This window comes from Schistocerca piceifrons, chromosome 6 (genome assembly GCF_021461385.2).
Source record: "Schistocerca piceifrons isolate TAMUIC-IGC-003096 chromosome 6, iqSchPice1.1, whole genome shotgun sequence".
NCBI lineage: Eukaryota > Metazoa > Arthropoda > Insecta > Orthoptera > Acrididae > Schistocerca > Schistocerca piceifrons.
Genome location: NC_060143.1, coordinates 267,220,377 through 267,236,771, shown reverse-complemented (window position 1 = coordinate 267,236,771; position 16,395 = coordinate 267,220,377).

The following is a 16,395-nucleotide window of genomic DNA, read 5'->3' as shown; positions in this document are numbered from 1 at the left end:
TTTCATTAATAATAACGTCGTTGATATGACGCGAATCAAGTACGAGCCGAAGTGAACCATCCTTTTTCTTAACAATATGGAGCGGGTTTATGTACGGACTAACTACCGGCTCAATAATTCCTTGGTCAAGCATAGCTTGCAATTCTTTCTTAACTTGTTCACTGTGAATGTATGGAATAGGATAATGTTTGACTTTAAATGTATCGTGCTGTTTAACTTGAAATTCATACATAAAACCGAACATAGTACCAGGGATGTTGTCAAAAACTGGAGCTTGCTGTAAAAGAATTTTGCGTAGCTCTGAACGTTCGTCGGCTGTATTTGCACTGCTCTGTTTATCAGAAATCTTCTGCATAACGTCATAGTCGGCTTCGTCTGGAGTATTATAGTTGTGTACGTACGTATCTGTGAACAATGTGGAATGACAGTCTATGTTACGTGATGCAGAAATGACCTCTGTACGATTAATTGTTTGTTCTTCTGCAGATGAAGAGTGCTGAAATTCTAATGCCAGTTGTACATTTTCATCCTTTAACATTAAATAGGAATTTTGAAAGTCAATAATTGCGTCATGTTGTACCACAAAATTCGTACCTAAAATAACGTGTGTTGCCAATAAGGGAACAATCCAAAAATTTGAGTGAAACGTATGACCTGCAATACAAAATGATAAGTGTGTCTGTAACTTTACATCTACTCCTTTACCAGATGCTTCTCCTTTTACTTTAGTAAAGTAGGATAGGTATTCTCTTTGTTACATTCGTTGAAAGTTTCCTCATTTATAACTGACATAGGTGATCCAGAATCGATTACTGCTGAAAATTTGGATGATCCAATCTTTACTTCAATGACAGGGTGGGAACTGGTTTTTCATGCAAAAGAGTGTCTCGGATATCGTCAAAAGTAATAACATTTTCGTGAACAAGATTCTCTGTGTCAAAACTATTGCTTGCGTTGCTGGAAGATGCAACCTGTACTGTATCTAGTCAAATTCTTTCTGACGTGCTGTTATTCGCGGGAGGATGCTGTGGCATTTCAACTATTTGTACTGTTCTGTTATTTCTTCTGACGTATTACGTTGGGGATGATACCGACTGTCTGGTTCATTCATGATAATCTGTTGTTGCGGATGATTCGGCTGCTGGTAAGACCGACTGTTACGCTGAAAATTGTGCTCATTACTTTTGCGTCTGTCATGATAGTCATTTCTATAAGGCGCATTGCGATAGGAGTTGAAATGATGTGTTTTCTGTACGTACTAATTTCCTTCTTGCTGTGCGTTACTATTTGGCGGAGCCGACGCTATACGTGTAGGCGGGGAAACATTAAAGCTTGGTTGACCTTGCAGACTACATTGTTGGTTAGGTATGCTAACCGGCTGGTTTTGTTGCTGTTGTTGGGAAAAACCTCTATTGTTACCAAAATGTGTCTGCGATTGCTGAAAATTTTGACGATACTGATAATTAAAATTTTGTCTGTTATTGAAGTTTTGGTGGTTGTCGTTCCTGGAGCGTCTATTACCTTTGCTATTGAAATAGCGTGGCTGATCGTAATTACTGTATGTTGGTTGGCCTTCGTTATGATGTGAAAAAGTTTTGTTTATGAAGGAATAATCTGATTGCTGAGCTTCCAAAAGCTGTAACAGATCTCTGAATGCCGAAATATTTTCTTTCTGCTGACCTGTTAAAAGTGATACTCTCAACGATCGTGGTAATTTAGAAATACATAATTGGATAAATGCAGATTCACTGTATGGCTCACTCAAGTACTGGTTTTGTTGGACCATGTGTTCAAAAAATTGCGTGACAGTGGAAAAATTTGAGTTCTCATAATTCGGTAAACTAATTAATTGATCCTCGATTCCGCGCTGTGTCGTCTTCGACCAATGCGCTGACAGAAAAGCATTCTGAAATTCTTCTACGGAGTAGCATTGTCTCGCGATCGGTCTCATACGAGTTGCCAGTTGGCCTTCCAAAAAACTGCAAACAAATTCAAGTTTGTGCGATACGGGCCACGCTGGTGGAAAAGCAAAGCTAAATTGTTGTATCCAATCCAAGGGGTGAATCTGTGTTCTGTCATTTTTAAATACTTTAAATTTCCTAACAGATAGAAAGTGCTTGTAATCAAAATTATCGTCTCGGAATGTCTGAACAGGTTCAGGATTGTATGCTAATCTGTTTGTCTGTGACTGTTCGGAATCTAACTCACGTACTCTCTGTAAATTACCTAAATTGTACTGGCTGTCTGAGTGTGAGAAATGTTCAGAGAGTGGCGTATGCTGTGTCGTGATAAAGGCTGAAACATTTTTCATCTCTGTCACTTCTTGCTGTAAAGATGACAATTTTCTACGTAATGTATTATTGGACGAACCTATCTCACTGAGTGTCTGCTGTAAATTTTGGAATTCGGGTTTTTAATTAAACGAAACTGGTGACGTATCGTCTGATTTGGTGTCGTTATTATTTTCGATAGCATCAATACGACTGGCCAATTCATCATATTTTTCAGTCAGTACTTTTACCTGATCATCGTTTTTAGTATCACAAGCATTAATTTGTTTTTGTATTTTACGCGTCGTTCTGTTCAATTTCTTAACGTCTGCTTTGATGGCATCGGGATCCTGTATTAGTTCCAACTTTTCAAGCTTGTTGGTCATTGTCTGAAAGTCTAATGTGTGTGTTCCTGTTTATGTTTTAAGATCGGAGATTTCATGATGCAATTCGGTGTTCAACTGTTTGATTTCGTCTGATACTGTAGCAATGTTGTTGTCTACGTATGTTTTTGCTTTCGTAAAATATATACGTTTATCTTCCTGTCTCTGTGCAGTAATTGTTTCAATGACTTGTTGCTTTACTTTATTCTGTTCCTGTATAAATTTACGGTAACGCGTTTCACTGTTTTGTAGGTAGTCAATTTGGCTGTTCTGTTGGTCAAATTTCGTGTCTACTTTTGCGTCCAGTGTGCGTGAAAGATCTGCTGGCATTAATTTAAACTCTTCGCGTAACTGTGTTGCGTTTTCGGAACATTGTTTAGCGACTGCACTAATTTCGTCTCTAAGTAATTTAGTTGTGGCTGCATGTGTATTACTTAATTCTTGTGCCACAGATCTAATTTCTTCACTACTATTCCTAGCACAAGCCTTAATTTCCTCAAGTAATTGTTCTTTGGTATCATGACATTGCACGGCAACGGCTGTAATTTGTTCACTAAGTTGTTTATTCTGTTCATTAAGTTGTTTGAAATTTTCATTAAGGTTGTCCTGTTTTTCATTAAGTTGTTTGAAGATGTTGTCTTGTCTTTCATTCTGTTGTAGCAATACTGCCATAACTTGATCCAAGCCAAAATTAGCGACTCTGTTTTCTATGCTGTGTAATGGTGTATGTGCATTTGTCGCGTTTTGTGTAATCATTTGGTCACTTTCTGATTCTTGAAAAGGTTCGCCAATTGGATGTGCACTGTTAGTCACTACCTCGGAATCAAATAAATCTGACGTACTTTGAGTACATTGTTCACCTTCGTTAGAAACAATTATCTGTTCGCTGCGTAAATTTTGCAAATTAGGCGTGTCAAACTGGACAGCGATCATTGTAACGGAACATGCCGCGTCATGAATTGTTACATTTACTGTGGACGTAATTGAATTTGTTTGCCCATCATTAGGATTTAACTCAATACTAGTGATCGGCAGGCACTGATTATCTGTAATTAGACGATTATCACTATTACACTGAGTGTCGCAAGAATTATCGATCAAATTATTTGAGTCGACTACTTCACTCATTGCACATCGCGATGTACTGTTGACAGTTTTTCGCGGCATTTTTCACAAATCAAAATGAAGCACAAAAATGAAACAAAGGTAAAGCAAAAATGGAACACATACAGTTACAACAAAGAGCAATAAATTGCCGATGACCTGTGAATGAAAGAGTGACAAATTAGTAAACGCGTTGCCCCAGATGCAAACTACATTTAAAATTAAGTAAATAACAGCAGATATATAACTACTTCTCAGAAATTCACAAAAAAAAAATACGATCCTGGCCGGTTGTCGCCAAGTGTAACCTCCCCACAAAATTCTTTCTAATTTAACCTCCGCACAAATTTCATTCACATTTAGTGTAACCTCAAAACAGAAAATATTAACATTAATAATATTCACGTTTAGTGTAACCTCAGCAGAAATATTCCTAAACCTCTGAACAGTAAAAATTATAATTATGTCGTTCAAATTCAATGTAACGTCCCAACAAAAAATAAATTCAGTAACCTGGTAATAATACAATGTAACTAGCCTCTCAATTAAATTGTCGCTCACTTATAACTTTTCAATAATTGACTGTGAATTTAACCTGGTAAATTTTGGACGTCAGCAGTGCTGCGTCATGGCCCTGAAAGATCATTCTGAATAAAAAAGAGAAACATTCTTACCTCAATGTAGTCGCCGGATAACGCATATATATCTGCTCTTACAATAAATTTTTCTCGCACAGCCCTGTGCAATGCTGGCCGATAGATTTGTCATTTATAAAAGGGAAACAACTGATTTTACTTTTGCAATAATCGGGATGATCATGTATTGGAGAAATTAGTAAATTCTTTAAATTGAAATGAATGGTTGTTAAAAGTTATTTTTTTTATGAGAAAGGTTATTATTACGAGATTTTTAAAACATTTACATGGGACTTGAGATAACATTACTACATATGCGCGAGGCTGCTTATTACCTTATACAATAATAATACTCAGGCTCCGGCATCGCTGCACCACGACCGGGCCAGCCAACACGATACACCAGACCAGACCAGAGCAGACTAACAACAACTTACTGCTACAGCTACACAGTTCCTACTGCAGTCAACACTGCTCTCTGGTCAGAGATTCTCTTATACCTTGCATATCGCAGGCAGCGCATGATCAATACATCTAAATTACATCTGCTCGAACCTCTTACAACAGTCATGGACTTGTGGCATTGTGGTTACCTTTTCAACCATTGGGTGTGATGATTATTATATATCAGTACAATGACTGATAATTTCGCAGTATGTATTCGTATATATATATATATATATATATATATATATATATATATATATATATATATATATATATATATAGGGTGGTCCCATTCATGCTGGCGGGGCCAAAAATCTCATGAAATAAGTATCAAACGAAAAAAACTACAAAGAACGAAACTCGTCTAGCTTGAAGGGGGAAACCGGATGGCGCTGTGGTTGGCCCGCTAGATGGCGTTGTCATAGGTCAAACGGACATCAACTGCGTTTTTTTTTTAAATAGGAACCCCCATTTTTTATTACATACACATGTAGTATGTAAAGAAATATTTAACTTTTAGTTGGACCACTTTTTTCGATTTGTGATAGATGGCGCTGTAACAGTCACAAACGTTTAAGTACGTGGTATCACGTAACATTCCTCCAGTGCGGACGGTATTTGCTTCGTGATACCTTACCCGTGTTAAAATGGACCTTTTGCCAATTGCCTAAAAGGTTCAAAATGGCTCTGAGCAGTATGCGACTTAACTTCTGAGGTCATCAGTCCCTATAATTTAGAACTAATTAAACCTAACTAACCTAAGGACATCACACACAACCATGCCCGAGGCAGGATTCGAACCTGCGACCGTAGCGGTCGCTCAGTTCCAGACTGTAGCGCCTAGAACCGCACGGCCACTCCGGCCGGCTGCGGAAAAGGTCGATATCGTGTTGATGTGTGGCTATTGTGATCAAAATGCCCAACGGGCGTGTGCTGTGTGTGATGCTCGGTATTCAGGACGACATCATCTAAGTGTCCGGGCCGTTCGCCGGATAGTTACGTTAGTTAAGGAAACAGCTAGTGTTGAGCCACATGTGAAACGTCAACCACGACCTGCAACAAATGATGGTGCCCAAGTAGGTGTTTTAGCTGCTGTCGCGGGTAATCCGCACATCAGTAGCAGACAAACTGCGCGAGAACGGGGAATCTCAAAAACGTCGGTGTTGAGAATGCTAAATCAACATCGACTGCACCCGTACCATATTTCTATGTACCAGGAATTGCGTGGCGACGACTTTCAACGTCGTGTACAGTTGTGCCACGGGGCACAAGAGAAATTACGGGACGATGGTAGATTCTTTGCACGTGTTCTATTTAGCGCCGGCCGCGTTGACCGTGTGGTTCTAGGCGCTACAGTTCGGAACCGCGGGACTGCTGCTGTCGCAGGTTCGAATCCTGCCTCAGGCATGGATGGGTGTGGTGTCCTTAGGTTAGTTAGGTATAAGTAGTTGTAAGTTCTAGGGGACTGATGACCTAAGATGTTAAGTCCCATACTGGTCAGAGCTATTTGAACCATTTTTTTTCTATTTAGCGACGAAGCGTCATTCACCAACAGCTGTAACGTAAACCGGCATAATATTCACTATTGGGCAACGGTAAATCCACGATGGCTGCGACAAGTGGAACATCAGCGACCTTGGCGGGTTAATGTATGGTGCGGCATTATTGGAGGAAGGATTGAAAGTTTACCGTCCATCTCCTTGCCTAGGGACGCCAGATGAAAGTTGATGTCGTCAAGCCCTGAATAAAAATTGTGCAACAGAGAACTGGGGAGGGGAGCTTGAGAGCGCTACCTAGAGAGCGTGCCCTTTCTGTACGATATTAGGCAAGGGGCTGGAGTGCTCACACGCTGATGTGTGGGTCCCTGCATTCTGTATCTTTTATTTTAAATGAATTCCTTTAACTTGACTTCTTTGTGATTTTTAAGGTATGGTAAAGATTGATGGCAATTGATTACCTATTTATTTTAAACATTATGACTCGATTTTACAGCGATTGCAGCAATTGTTCCAGTTTACAGATATTACAATTTTACAACTTATTGCTCGGGTATATTATACACTAATCTGCACGCACATTTCTACGGGCAAGACGGAATTGTGTTGGCCAAATGTTTACCACCAAAGCCTCCCAATATTTTACATAGGGCATCCACTATGTGAGGAGGATAGCGGGCAAACTGGGGACCAGATACCTTAACACAGGGGGTCAAATTTCCTAAATTAACGAGATCATTCATTTCCTTACAAAATCCGAAACTGGAAATAAAAGAATTAGTACAAATATTCAAATACCTTTCTTCCATGCGTGAACATTGAGACAGACGCACTGAGGGCTTCTGTAACACTCCCTGAAACTGGCGGGCACCCGGAGGTCTTCCTGGGCCCCGGTGAAGGGGATGGTCGAACCACTTGGCCGTGACCAACCTCTCCACCCCAAATCTTGTGACACTTGAACGTCTTTGACTTTTACCTGCCTGTGCTGTCTCTCTGATCCCCTACCAAGGAGTAAAGTTGGCAGTACTATACTACAGAACTACTTCCCAACAAAGATTTGGCCACGCTTTACGGAAAGGTGTGAGGAGGGTTAGGAAAGTTCATGTGCAGATTCACATTCACGCACAAGAAAGGCATAATACACGACAAATGAAGCCTGACACATTTCTTTCCACCCGTCCACATGGGTTCTGTTGCACCAGCGGCCGGCCGTGTCATGTAATAAAATTGGCTGCGGAGCCGCCTCTGTTTCTATTTCCCGGTGCGAGCGAGCAGCGAAACCTGCTGCTTATAGAGCGGAAACTACTCTACCGTTTCAGGATAATTGGCCACCATTTTATCGATGGCAATCTAAATGGTGCAATGTATGCTGATTTCGTACGTAATGTTCTACCGATGTTACTACAAGATGTTTCACTGCATGACAGAATGGCGATGTACTTCCAACGTTATGGATGTCCGGCACACAGCTCGCTCGCGGTTGAAACGGTATTGAATAGCATATTTCATGACAGGTGGATTGGTCGCCGAAGCACCATACCATGGCCCGCACGTTCACCGTATCTGACGTCCCCGGAGTTCTTTCTGTGGGGAAAGTTGAAGGATATTTGCTACCGTGATCCACCGACAACGCTTGACAACATGCGTCAGCGTATTGTCAATACATGTGCGAACATTACGGAAGGTGAACTACTCGCTTTTGAGACGAATGTCGTTATATGTATTGCCCTATGCATTGAGGTTGATGGAAATCGTTTCGAGAATTTATTGCATTAGTGTTGTATTTACAGGTAATCTCGCTGTAACAGAATGCGTTCTCAGAAATGATAAGTTCACAAAGGTATATGTATAACATTGGTACAACAGAAATAAAATGTTCAAACGTACCTACGTTCTGTGTTTCAATTTAAAAAAACCTACCTGTTCGTCTGAAATTGTGAGCCGTATATTTGTGACTATTACAGCGCCATCTATCAAAATGCGAACGAAGTGGTCCAACTAAAACATTCATTTTTTCTTTACGTATTACACGAATATGTAATAAAAAATGGGGGATCCTATTTATGAAAACGCAGTTGATATCCGTTTTACCTATTGCAGCGCCATCTAGCGGGCCAACCACAGCGCCATCTGGTTTCCCCCTTCAAGCTAGACAAATTTCATTCTTTGCAGTTTTTTGGTTTGACGCTTATTTGGTGAGATATTGGGCCCGGTCACGATCAATCGACCACCCTATACAGGGTGAGTCACCTAAGATTACCGCTGCATATATTTCGTAAACCACATCATATACTGACTAATCGATTCCACAGACCGAACGTGAGGAGAGGGGCTAGTGTAATTGTTTAATACAAACCATACAAAAATGCACGGAAGTATGTTTTTTAACACAAACCTACGTTTTTTAAATGGAACCCCTTTAATTTTGTTAGCACAACTGAACATATAAACAAATACGTAATCAGTGCCTTTTGTTGCATTGTAAAATGTTAATTACTTCCGGAGATATTGTACCCTAAAGTTGACGCTTGAGTACCACTCCTCCGCTGCTCGATCGTGTGTATCGGAGAGCACCGAATTACGTAGGGATCCAAAGGGAAGGGTGATGGACCTTAGGTACAGAAGAGACTCGAACAGCACATTAGGTCCACATGTTAACACCTTTTTATTGGTCTTTTTCACTGACGCACATGTACTTTACCATGAGGGGTGAGGTACACATACACACGTGGTTACCGTTTTCAATTACGGAGTGGAATAGAGTGTGTCCCGACATGTCAGGCCATAGATGTTCCATGTGGTGGCCATCATCTGCTCCACACAATTGCAGTCTCTGGCGTAATGAATGTCGTACGCGCCGCAGTACATCTGGTGTAATGTCGCCGCAGGCTGCCACAATACGTTGTTTCATATCCTCTGGGGTTGTAGGCACACCACGGTACACATTCTCCTTTAACCTACCCCACAGAATGAAGTCCAGAGGTGTAAGATCAGGAGAACGGGCTGGCCAATTTATGCGTCCTCCACGTCCTATGAAACGCCCGTCGAACATCCTGTTAAGGGTCAGCCTAGTGTTAATTGCGGAATGTGCAGGCGCACCATCATGCTGATACCACATAAGTCGACGCGTTTCCAGTGGGACGTTTTCGAGCAACGTTGGCAGATCATGCTGTAGAAACGCGAAGTATGATGCAGCTGTTTTGGCCTCTGCAATGAAGTGAGGACCAATGAGGTGGTCGCCAATGATTCCACACCATACATTTACAGTCCACGGTCGCTGTCGCTTTACATGTCTGAGCTAGCGAGGATTGTCCACGGACCAGTAATGCATGTTCCATAGATTCACTGCCCCGTGGTTTGTGAAACCCGCTTCATCGGTAAACAGGTAGAACTGCAACGCATTCTCTGTTAATGCCCATTGACAGAATTGCACTCGATGATTGAAGTCATCACCACGTAATTGCTGATGTAGCGACACATGAAACGGGTGAAAGCGGTGACGATGCAGTATGCGCATGACACTACTTTGACTCAGTCCACCGGCTCTCGCAAAGTCCCGTGTACTCATGTGTGGTTTCATGGCAACATCAGCTAACACACCATCTGCACCCGCTGCTCCTGTGACGGGCCTGTTACGGACCCGTTTGCGTGCTCCAACCATACCTGTTGCATACAGTTGGCGGTAGATGTTTTGCAATGTGCGGCACGTTGGATGCTCTCTGTCCGGGTACCGTTCTGCATACACCCTGCAGAATTCAGCTGCATTTCGTCGACATTCGCCATAGATGAGTATTATCTCAAACTTTTCTGAGTTCGAATACACCATGGTCACAGTTCCTACATCACTACACTATCACAGACGTCTGGTAACACGGTGTACTACAGTTGGTCTGCGTGCGGAGACGAATGCAGAATAACAATAGCAGCAAGCGCTACATGCGGACACTGCGACAGCTAGATCAAACCACAACAGTGCACTACAGCCACACTCGTAAACACGGTCGTCATCGTAAACATGTCCCTGCAGATGCTGCTCGCCGACCGTGGCCCGTGTTTGTTACAACACGCAACTGAACGTCGGAGGTTTCAAGCGTCAACTTTAGGTTACAATAACTCCGGATGTAATTAACATTTTACAATGCAACAAACGGCACTGATTAAGTATTTGTTTATATGTTCAGATGTGCTAACAAAACTAACGGGGTTCCATTTAAAGAAACGTAGGTTTGTGTTAAAAAACATACTTCCGTGCATTTTTGTATGGTTTGTATTAAACAGTTACACTAGCCCCTCTCCTCCCGTTCGGTCTGTGGAATCGGTTTGTCAGTATTTGATGTGGTTTACGAAATATATCCAGCGTAACCTTAGGTGATTCATCCTGTATACACAATCTGTTAAAAAAATTGTGACTAAAGCCTTTCTGGCCTGTTATATATTTTACACCTGACATGTAAGTACTGGCTCTGTCTTGTATTGTCAGTCAGTACTTACAGTTTTATATAAAAAATTTCTTTTTCCATTAATTTGTAATTATGTTATAGGCCACTTTAAATGTTTAAATTCTAATGAAGGCACTCTTAGAAGTGTTGAAACCTGGTTAATAAGACTAAAAATTGTGACCGAAGGCTAATTTGTTTCATTTTAATTTGACCGTATACGTTTCGGCCAAAATATCAGGTAAACAAACAGGGGTTATACAGCTGGACATGAGAAATGCGAACATCTAAGCTATTTGTTCTACAGACGTATGCCCTACTGCATTTCCAGGTTGATACTGGAAATAGCTTTAGTAAGACTACTGGATCTACATCTATGTATACATCTGCATCTACAGAAATATTCCACAACCCACCATAATGTGTGTGGGGGAGGGTACCTGGTACCGTTAGTAGCCATTTCCTTTTCTGTTCCACTCGCAAACAGAACGAGAGAAAAACGACTATCTACATGCCTCCCTACAAGCCCTAAGCGAATCTTAAATTCCTGATCCTCCCGCGAAATGAACGTTGGTGGTAGTAAAATAATTCTACAGTCAACCTCAAATGGCGGTTCTCTAAATTTTTTTCAACAGTACTTCTCGATAAGAACGCTACCTTCCCTCCAGCGACTGCCGTTTGAGTTCTCAAAGCACCTCCGTAATACTTGCGTGTTGTTCGATACTACCAGTAGCAAATCTAGCAGACCTCCTCTGACTTGCTTTGATGTTTTCCTTTAATACGACCGGATGCGGATCCCAAACACTTTAAAAATAACTCAGCAGTGAGTCGCACTAGTGTCTTTTATACGGTCTCCTTTACAGATGAACCACACTCCCCTAAAATTCTCCCAATAAACCGAAACTGACCATTTGACTATCCCACTACAGTCCTTAAATGCCGATTCTATTTCATGTTGCTTTGCAACGTTACGACTAGATATTTAATCGAAGTGGCTGTGTCAAGCAGCATACTAATAATGCTGTGTCCAGATATCATGAGTTTGTTTTTCCTATTCATCTGCATTAACATTCACTTTTATACATTTAGAGCTAGGTGCCATTCATCACATCATCTGCGTATGTTCTAGGCACCAACAGACATTGTACTGCGGAAACAGCTTCGGATACTGAGATTCGAAAGCATGAAGTGTCAGCCTATTACAGTGGCTTCTGAGGCTATTTATGGTGGAACAGCAGCTAATTACAGTTAACAAGACCCATGTACGGTATTGAAGTGATATGATGTAGCGATTCAAATCCCTCTCCAAAAACTGCACGTTACATCTTCGTGTTTTTGCTTAAAAAGGAAAATGCAGAGATGTTCTTGTCACTGTAGCACAGTATGACACCAAAAGGCAGCACTGTTATTGAAATATTTAACATTATTCCTTTCCACCATTGTCCAAACATTGAAAAGTAAATCAGAGTTACACTAGCAATCTAAATGTCAGAAATAGATATGTTAAATTTAAATGCCTCAATTGTTTAAAATATTTTTGTAAAATCTGTACTGCAGACTCAGTAGCAATGGCATCAGTTTTGCATATACGGAATTAGTCAGACTGAATAAGAGTGGAACTAATCTCTAATAAGAGCAGCCGACTCATATAGGGACCATGTGTAGCAAGAGCAAGGAGTAGGTAACGACGCAATTGAGAATGGCACAAGTGCAGCGAATATGTATGCAGCAAGTGATTTTGGCTGCGAGGGGTACTGCAAGTTCCCTGTGCCGTAGTGTATTGGTTACTAATAATTAGACCCATAGTTTTGATGATAGGTGATATATTTTGCGGTAAAACTGGAATTTTACTAAATTACATATAATTGCTTTTTTATCAATGAACTAAGGTAAATACTGTGATTTGTTACGACATATTGATGCACCTATGATCATTTCTCTGTGATATAGCACATTTCAGTAACTTCTTGGTCATATTGCACATGTTTTCAAGAATGGGAGAGCTTTTCTCTTGAAGTTTCTTTCTTCTGTGTTACATTTCTCTTTTTCATCCCATTTCGTTCCTTGGAATATTGTGACCATCTACCTTTCTCCCGTGTTTCATTTGAATGCACAATATGGACTTTACCCACAATCTACAGTGAATTTGTTTCGTATAACTTTTTCTATAAGCAGGTAGCTGTATAAGCCATTCTTGACCAAAGATTGCAGACAAGTGTCTCATTCTGTTATTCAGTCTTGTTGCACTAGGAAGTGTGTGCAGTATCGTTCAGAAAAAAACGTATGGATTCAAGCAAAATAATAAGCAAAGTTACAACAGTTCGTGTCTCAGTATAGTGAGAAAGTATTTTCAACTATTGGTATATTGCTCTATTCTAAATTGAGTGATGTAACAGTAAGGTCGGATAGGTCATGTAACACGTGGCACTTGGGACACAACGGATTGGAAATGGGAAAACACTATAGCTAATGCTTTAGGGGAATTCCTCCAATCATAGTCATTTTTCTGTGAAGAACTTTGAACATATCTCCTTTGTACTAACATTCCTTTAAGAAAACTGAACATAAAAAATGTCGTGAATTCTAAAATACTGAAGCGAATCCCTTCCAGATTATTCCACATTAAGAAAGGACTACGTCAGCTGAAGCTACGAAAAACCAGTGCAACAAATGAGACAAAGGGCTGAAAATAAGTAATACGGGTCTGTATTAACACAAACACAGTTTAAAAGGGAAGATATAGTGCAGATATTGTGGAAATTGGTCCGAATGCGTTATGCATGCATTGTACTACTCTTCGTAACTGAAGCTAAGTCTCATATAATGAAAGCTGCCGATTCACCAAAGCATCGTACAGTAAAATGGTGCATGTCACACATATGCAATGCCTTACGCAGAGTTCCAGCAAATATTCGTAGTAAACTCAGTGATTACGACAGATTTATTGGGTGTATGAGAATATATTTTTTGAAGTGCTCAGCATGTTACAGGATTTTAATTGTTATCTCCAGATATTTCCTTATCACCTACTTTAATTTTGACAAGATTGGGGTCCTGCAATGATCCCAGCAACTATTACTGCCAGAACGTAAACATTGTAAGACGAATCATTGATTCATTCTGTAGCTGTGAAACGACATCAATTATACTACCGTAAGAATTAATGTCTAATGTTGAAATACCAGGAAAATATTTGTCCATAGAAACGAAATTTTGAATTTATTCTTGCTGCCATAACTGTTTTGGAGCAAGTGAAAGTGCCACTAGTGAAGAAGATGGAGTAATTGAAGAAAGCTGTGAATACGTTAGAACCTATCTATAGTAATGTTGGAAACAAGTGACAAAGTAAATGGGAAAGGTGATAGAAGAAAACGAAGGGTATGTCTTCATAAGTTTAACTACAGGTGACAAAATAAACAAAACATACAATATAAGTTAACTATGTCCTGATACTGTTAATAAAACGCATCTCAAAATGTAGTTGTCTAATTTAGGATGCTTCTCATTTACATTTTGTTCTTTAATAAATAGTAGATTACAACAAAGTGACTTACAAATTCATTGTACAACGAAAAATTTTTTATCGTATTAATACTGGAATGATATTTTTATATAATTCTGCATATTATTTGTAAAATTATTGGTGTAAGAACGTAGTTTTTGAGCAAATAATAATCATTTTTAGATAGTAAAAACCGTAGTCCCACTTATAATGCTGCTTCAAGAGAAATGAGTAGAAGAGAACTGCTTGACCATGGCCAGTATAAGTTATATTTCGAGTTGGAGACAAAATATTATAATTTGGTATAATGGAACAGTGTCGCTTTCGAGTTACTACTTCCTGACTCAAGGGTTCAAACGTGTGAGACTGAACCACTTCAGACATTCACCTTTTGTAAAAGGCTGGACAGTGTTCTGTGCGATCTGGACAATGTAATTTTTGTGTGAGCTTTCATTAGAATTGCATATTCTTTGTATACACAGTTACTGTCATCTGGAGCAGTATGGATGACCTATTTTTATATAATCTTAGTGTCACCTGCTGAAAATTTGTAATACGAGGGCTATCCTCAAAGTACATTACGTTTTCGTTTGTGTCCGTTAGGGGCGGGGCTAGCGCGGCCATCTTGGTGTCATGGCATTCTGCCGCTCAGTCGGCATCCTGCCGTGCCAGTGAGAGGTTCGTGCAGCACTCCGTTGAGTTACTGTGACAGTTTGAAATCTCAGCATTAATTGAAAATGCCGCGAAGTGTGAAGTGCGTGCTGTAATAAGGTATCTGACTGCAAAAAACTGTACACCGATAGAAATCTATCGGCAGCTTTGTGAAGTGTATGGGGACAACATAATCATTGAAGGTGGAGTGCGTCAATGGGTCATAAAATTGAAAAATGGCCGAAGTAAGGTTCACGACGAAGAGCGAAGTGAAAGACCCACCATAGTGACTGCCGAACTTGTCGAAAAGTCGATGCCGCGGTCCGTCAAAACCGTAATTTCACAATAATGGAACTCTCTATGAATTTTCCACAAATTTCACGAAGTTTGTTGCAAGAAATCATTAACGAAAAGCTTGGTTACCACAAGTTTTGTGCAAGATGGATACCAAAAATCTTGACAGAGATTCACAAAAATCAGCGAATGGCTGCAGCGTTAACGTTTTTGGACGCTTACGAGAAATATGGCGACTCATTACTCGATCGCATCGTTACTGGTGACGAAACATGGGTTGAGCATGTGAACTGCGAGACAAAATTGCAGTCAATGCAGTGGGGGCACACAAATTTCCGCCAAAAACCCAAGAAATGCATGCAGACAATGTCGGCAATGAAGGTGACGGCGACTGTCTTTTGGGACAGAAAAGGTGTGATTTTTGTGGATTTCCTGGAAAGAGGCACTACAATAAACTCTCAAAGGTATTGCCAAACTCTGCACAACCTCAGAAGAGCAATACGAAACAAGCGCAGGGGAAAGTTGGGCTCAAAGGTCTTGCTGATTCACGACAACGCCCGGGCCCACACGGCAAATGTCACTCGTGAATTTCTCGAATCTTTTAAGTGGGAGTTGTTTCCTCATCCGCCGTACAGTCCCGACCTGGCACCGAGCGACTTCCACTTATTCCCAGCAATGAAGAAATGGTTGGCTATGCAGCGTTTTGATGATGACGCACAGCTTCAAGATGGGGTAACCACGTGGGTGAAGGCGCAGGCGGCCGAATTTTACGACGAAGGAATTTCCAAGCTCGTCCATCGCTACAATAAGTGTATTAATTTAAATGGCAACTATGTAGAAAAGTCGTATTGAAGTTTGGCTTTCATCTGCATATAATAAAAAAAATTTCCAGTACTTTATTTATTTTTAATTCCAAAACGTAATGTACTTTGTGGATAGCCCTCGTATCAAGGACAATAACTTTCGCACAAGGTAAAACTATTTTTTCCACTTGAGTTTCAATGTTAACAGTGATGCTAATTTATTAATGGTATTTGAAAAAGTTCGAGTAACAGAAATATTCACTAACTTTTCCAGCTATTATTTAAAACAAGAGTAGAAATTGTTTTTTGGCCAATAATGTCAATTTCTATTTAGTGAATAAAATTATTAAAGAATTTTCTGCGATTTTCAGTAT